Raw genomic sequence first — 6,201 nt, forward strand, 5'->3', positions numbered from 1 at the left:
TTAACTTAGGCGATTACGGGGTCACAGCTAAGCCCTCGAGTGGCAGGATTGCTCTCCACTCAGAATGTTTTTAACTTAAGCGATTACAGGGTCGCGACTAAGCCCCCGAGTGGGAGGATTGCTCTCCACTCGGAATGTTTTTAACTTAGGTGATTACAGGGTCGCAGCTAAGCCCCCGAGTGGGAGGATTGCTCTCCACTCGGAATGTTTTTAACTTAGCCAATTACGGGGTCGCGACTAAGCCCCTGAGTGGGAGGATTGCTCTCCACTCGGAATGTTTTTAACTTAGGCGAATCGGGTTCACGGCTAAGCCACCCACTGGGGGATTTGGACACAAGTGATTACGAGTAACCAATCATTAAGATACTGTAAAAATCCCGTCTTTGGAAAACAAACTGAAGTGCTTTTATTACAACTCGTCGGGTTGAGTGATTGTAGGTATAAAAAGGACGAAGCAGCTCTACGTTCCATGCACGTGGCTCGTCCATTTTCTTGGCTACGTTGTAGATGTGGTACGCCCCATTGTGAAGCTCCTTGGTGATGATGAAGGGACCTTCCCAGGCCGGAGCGAGCTTGTGAGGTCATTTCTGAACCACTCGGAGCGCAAGGTCTCCTTCCTGAAATGCTCGACCTCTGACATTGCGGGCGTGGAATCGACGCAGATCCTGCTGATAAATGGTCGACCGAATCAAAGCCATCCTGCGTTCTTCTTCCAAGAGATCGACTGCGTCTTCCCGTGCTTGCTCTGCTTCGGCTTCTAAGAACAGTTCAACTCTGGGAGCATTGTGTAGCAAGTCACTCGGAAGCACAGCTTCATCGCCGTACACCAAGAAGAAAGGTGTTCGATGAGTTGACCGGTTGGGCATTGTTCTCAGCCCCCATAGGACTGATGGCAATTCGGTCACCCAAGCTCCAGCAGTACGCTTAAGATCGCGCATCAGACAAGGCTTTAGCCCCTGAAGGATCAAACCATTCGCCCTTTCAGCCTGTCCATTTGACTGCGGGTGTGCGACGGACGCGTAGTTGACCCGAGTGCCTTGAGATGCATAGAATGCCTTGAACTCATCAAAATCAAAGTTGGAGCCATTATCTGTGATAATGCTGTGAGGCACTCCATATCTGAATATCAACTCTCTGATGAAACTGACGGCAGTGCCTGCTCCCAGGTTTTTGATGGGCTTGGCTTTGATGCACTTGGTAAACTTGTCGACTACTATGAGCAAATGGGTGAAGCCACTCGCGCCAGTCTTGAAGGGCCCAACCATATCCAATCCCCAGATTGCAAATGGCCAGACTAGTGGAATAGTCTTTAGGGCAGATGCGGGCTTGTGAGACATGTTGGAGTAGAACTGGCAACCTGCGCACTTGTCGAGTATATCTTTCGCCATCTCATTTGCTCGAGGCCAATAAAATCCCGCTCGGTATGCTTTGGCCACGATGGTCCGAGAGGACACATGGTGACCACAGGTCCCCGAGTGGATGTCATTTAGGATCATTTGACCTTCTTCCGCGGTGCTGCAGCGTTGGGATACCCCTGTGACACTTTCTCTGTAAAGCTACCCTTTCATCATGGTGAAAGCTTTGGATCGACGGACTATCTGGCGAGCCTCGTCTTTGTCCTCTGGGAGCTCTTTTCTGAGAATGTACGCGATGTATGGTACTGTCCAACCAGGAGTGATCACCAAGACTTCCATGATTAGGTCGACCACGGCTGGAACCTCTATCTCAGTCGGGTTGGTTGGACTTATCGGTTGTGGGGCCTCTTCCTTGAAGGGATCTTCTTGTACTGACGGGGTATGGAGATGCTCCAAGAACACATTGCTGGGAATAGGCTTCCGAGTGGAACCTATCTGTCGGGGGGATGAACCCCAGGCAGGCAACGGAACCCGGATCTATTTAAAAAACAACGGGGCCTGCATCGGCCCGCAAACCAGCGTGCGCCAGGCCGGGTCGCTCGACCCGACAAGGCGCGCAACCCGGCCAAGACCCTCGACTCGACAAGGTACGTCGACCCGGCCGCAGCGGCTGGCGCAAGGCAACTCAACCCGGCGCAACCTTGGCTTCCCCAGCAAGCTGGCCCACTCGCGGCGTCCACGGCAACCCAGCCACGAGTCAGCTCCCGTCCTGTCCAGGCCGTACGATGGGACGAGACCTCAATCACTGATGACCAAGACTATAGTGCCCCCGCCCATACTCGTGGTCAGCCAGAGCGTGGCAACAGTGCCCCTTACCTACCCGCTGACCAGGGCTGGCATGGCAACAGTGTTCCCGCCCTCGCCGCTGACGACAGCAAGCGGCGGCCTGACGGAGAACACTATGCGCGACTCGACTCGGCCACGCCATGACAATCGACAAGACGGCGCACAGTCCCCCTAGGCACGTGGGGCCCGCACCTAGGGGAACCCGGCGAACCACAAGCCCCCAAGCGGGACCCAGCACGGTACCCCAGACGCCGACATTACGAACCCACCGACTCGGCATATTACCATTGTAACCCTGGATGGGTTGATCTATAAAACCCACCAGGAGTCCACGCCTACGGAGAGGGAGATTCGAGATATTCAACAGAGACATACGACACACACGGCATGCAAAGCCACACAAGATAGAGCAAGCAAGATAGGACTAGCCACTACGTAGCAACACCAAGGAGAAGGAGCAGTCGGAGCCTTGGCCAGCCTCCTTCCTCCTCCAAACAGCTCCAAGAGCGACATTGTACTATCAACCATCCAACTAAACTCGGCAGGACTAGGGGTGTTATCTCTCCGGAGAGCCCCAAACCTGGATATGTCCGGCGTCCCGCGCCCGCGCATATCAACCTCGCCTCCGAAGCCCACCAGCGCCCTCGATCCTCCTCCTCTCTTTAGCCATCCCTTGGCATCTGCCGTGCGCCCGCCACGATAGTTGGTGCCCACCGTGGGGCAGCTCGAGGAGCTGGCCGGAAGCATGCTTCGGATGGGGCCCCTCTCCTACTCCGACGAGTCTGTCGCTCTGGCGGACGACGTCATCGGCGTGCTTGCCGCCTCCTTCACCGCGCTGCGCATCTCCGACGCGCTCGCGGCCGACGAGTACCCTAGCAGGGTGCTCAGCTACTCCGACTCCCCGCTTTCTCTCAGCAGCGGATTCGCTGCCGAGGCAATGGACACCCATGTAGAGGTCTTCGTCACCGGCAACGGCGTATCTTCCTCGTCGAGCAAGGCGAGAAGAGCCGCCGAAGCCGCGGCCGCCACGGCACGGACGAAGCCATCCGACCCGCTGGGCGCCGTGATGCAGAGCCTCTGCATCCCCATTGGCACCAACGTCGACGCCACCAACGTCGCTGAAGCCCGAACCCGGCTCGAGGACAGGCGCCAGCAAATGCTGGACCTGTCCGAAACACTGGCCGCCACCAGACGCCGCCTTGAAGCTGCTCAGATGGAGCACTACGCCGCCCACGGATTCACGCACGCTGCGGCCGAGCCGAGCCGGGCCGCTGATACTCGCGCCCGGGGAGGAGTGATCGGCCGGGCCTTCGGCGCCGGCTGGACCGTCTACGAGACCCCAGTCAAGAACATGCGCGCTGCGGAGGCAGCCGCGGTCGGCCTCGACCAACTCAAGGGCGAGGAGCTCAAGGAGCGCATCGGGCGGATGTGCGAGCTCCTCCGCGCCGCCAATACCCAGCAGGATCGCCTCAACCAGCTCGCCAAGCCGGCGGAGTCCGGCTCCTTCCGCCTTGGCGGACCCGGCGAACTCCTGCACACGGCCTCTTCACCGCCCGGCGAGGCGCACTCCGGCCTAGGCTGGACCCGGCGCAACCCGGCCGGCACCGCCGCCGATGCTTTGGGCAACGAGCCCGCCCCAGAAACCCAGTGCGGACCCGGCCAGTCTGGCCGGCGTCCGGCTCCAGCCGACCCGGCCCCTCGGGGTCTGGCCACCAGTCGACTCGGCCCGCGCGCCATCGACGACGCCGACGCGCACCACCGCCTCGATCAGCTTGCTCGCTCCATGGAGGTGGAGGAGAGCGGCGCTATCGAACCGGCGTGCTTCGGCCCACGCATCCGGGAGGAGCCCTTCCCAAAGGGGTTCGTGCTTCCCCGCGACACCCCCAAGTACAATGGGACCGTGAAGCCAGAAGACTGGCTCACCGACTACACCACGGCCATTGGCATCACCGGTGCCAATCGTCGTCTCGCCGTGCGCTACGGACCGCTCATGCTCCAAGGATCGGCTCACACATGGTCGAACAGACTGCCGATGGGCAGCATCAACACATGGGTCGATTTCAAGGAAGCATTTGTCCGCAACTTCACGGGGACGTACAAGCGACCCGGTCGCCCCAGTCAGCTCGCCATGTGCATGCAGGGGTCGACGGAGACCGGTCGCGAGTACCTTGAACGCTAGACCGAGCTCCGAAACAGCTGTGAGGGCGTCCATGAAGTCCAGGCGATCCAATACTTCGTCAGCGGGTGCCGAGACGGCACCCTCCTCAAGCACAAGCTTCTACGCTCCGAGCCGGCCACCATGGCCGCGCTCATGGTGATGGCGGACAAGTACGCCAACACCGACTCCGCCATGAAGATCCAGGTGGTGCTGGACGAGGCCGGCAAGGCGAAGCCGGTCCCTCCATAGAAGCCGGCCGGCGAAGGCAGCCGGCAGCAGCACCACCAGAACAACAAGCGCAAGGCCGAGCAGCCGGTGCAACGTCACGACAACCGGCTCGTCGCGGCCGCTGAGCCCGCGGCGGACCCGACAGCGAAGCGCCGGCGGCCCGGCAAGATGGCGTGGTAACCCGCCATGAGCTTTGAAGAGATGCTCTATGCCCCATGCAAGCACCACAGCGGCGCAAGACCCTCCACGCACACGCTTCGACAATGCGCCATCACCAAGCGCATCATGAGGGGCGACGTCCTGCCTCCTCCGGCTCCGGCTCCGGCTCCGGGCGCGGGGCAGCCGCCTCCGCTTCCACCGCCGCCTCCTGCCGGCGGCACAATGCGGAACGACGCCTACCCGGACCAGAACGCGGCCTACGTCGTCTTCACCAGCCTCGGCGATGACAATCGTAGCGAGCGCCTCCTCCGGCAGGAGGTGAACACCATCGTCCCGGCCAAGACGGATTTCATGCATTGGTCGGAGCGCCCGATCACCTGGACCCGGGAGGATCACCCGACAGTCATGCCAAGTCTGGGTGGATACGCCCTCGTCCTCAACCCTACCATCGTCGCGAGGTGCACCTGCAAGTTCTCCCGAGTCCTCATCGACGGCGGTAGCAGCATCGACATCCTCTACCGCGACACGATGACCAAGCTCGGCCTCAAGGCCGAGGACCTGGAGCCGACCCGGACCGTCTTCCACGGCATCGTACCCGGCCTCTCCTGTTTACCCATTGGCCGGGTCCGGCTCGACGTCCTGTTCGGCGACAGCAGCCACTTCCGACACGAACCGATTTGGTTCGAGGTGGTGGACTTGTCCAGCGCGTACCATGCGCTGCTGGGCCGGCCCGCGCTTGCCAAATTCATGGCGGTTCCCCATTACGCGTACCTGAAGAAGAAGATGTCGGGTCCAAGGGCCTCATTACCGTCACCGGCGACTACCGCAAGTCTCTGGAGTGCGCCCGACACGGGGCCAAGCTGGCCGAGTCGCTGGTCATCGCTGAGGAGCGGCGCCAGCTCGACCGGATCATCGTCCTGGCCGGCGAGGCCTCCGACGCGTCGATCCTGACCCTGGACCCGGCCGATGAGGCCGCCTTCAGCCCTCCAAGGAAACCAAGAAAGTGAAGCTGAACCCGGAAGACCCCAGCTGCAGCAAGTACGTTGTCGTAGGCACCCGCCTCGACAGCAAATAGGAAGGCGAGCTTGTCGACTTCCTCCGTGAGAATCAGGATATCTTCGCATGGACCCCCAAAGACATGCCAGGTATCCCGAGGAAGTACGCCGAGCGCATACTCCACATCCACAAGGACGCCAAGCCTGTCCGTCAACCCCTCCGACGATTTTCCGAAGAGAAGAGAAGAACCATTGGTGAAGAGGTCGCCAAGCTCTTGGCGGTCGTCTTCATAATGGAAGTGTTTCACCCTGAGTGGCTGGCCAACCCAGTCCTCGTCCTAAAGAAGAACAAGACCTGGCGCATGTGTATCGACTACACCAGCCTCAACAAGGCCTGTCCCAAGGATCCGTTTGCCCTCCCGCGGATCGACCAAGTCATCGACTCGACCACCGGGTGCGA

The sequence above is a fragment of the Triticum dicoccoides genome, chromosome 1B (assembly GCF_002162155.2).
Source record: "Triticum dicoccoides isolate Atlit2015 ecotype Zavitan chromosome 1B, WEW_v2.0, whole genome shotgun sequence".
NCBI classification, from domain to species: domain Eukaryota; kingdom Viridiplantae; phylum Streptophyta; class Magnoliopsida; order Poales; family Poaceae; genus Triticum; species Triticum dicoccoides.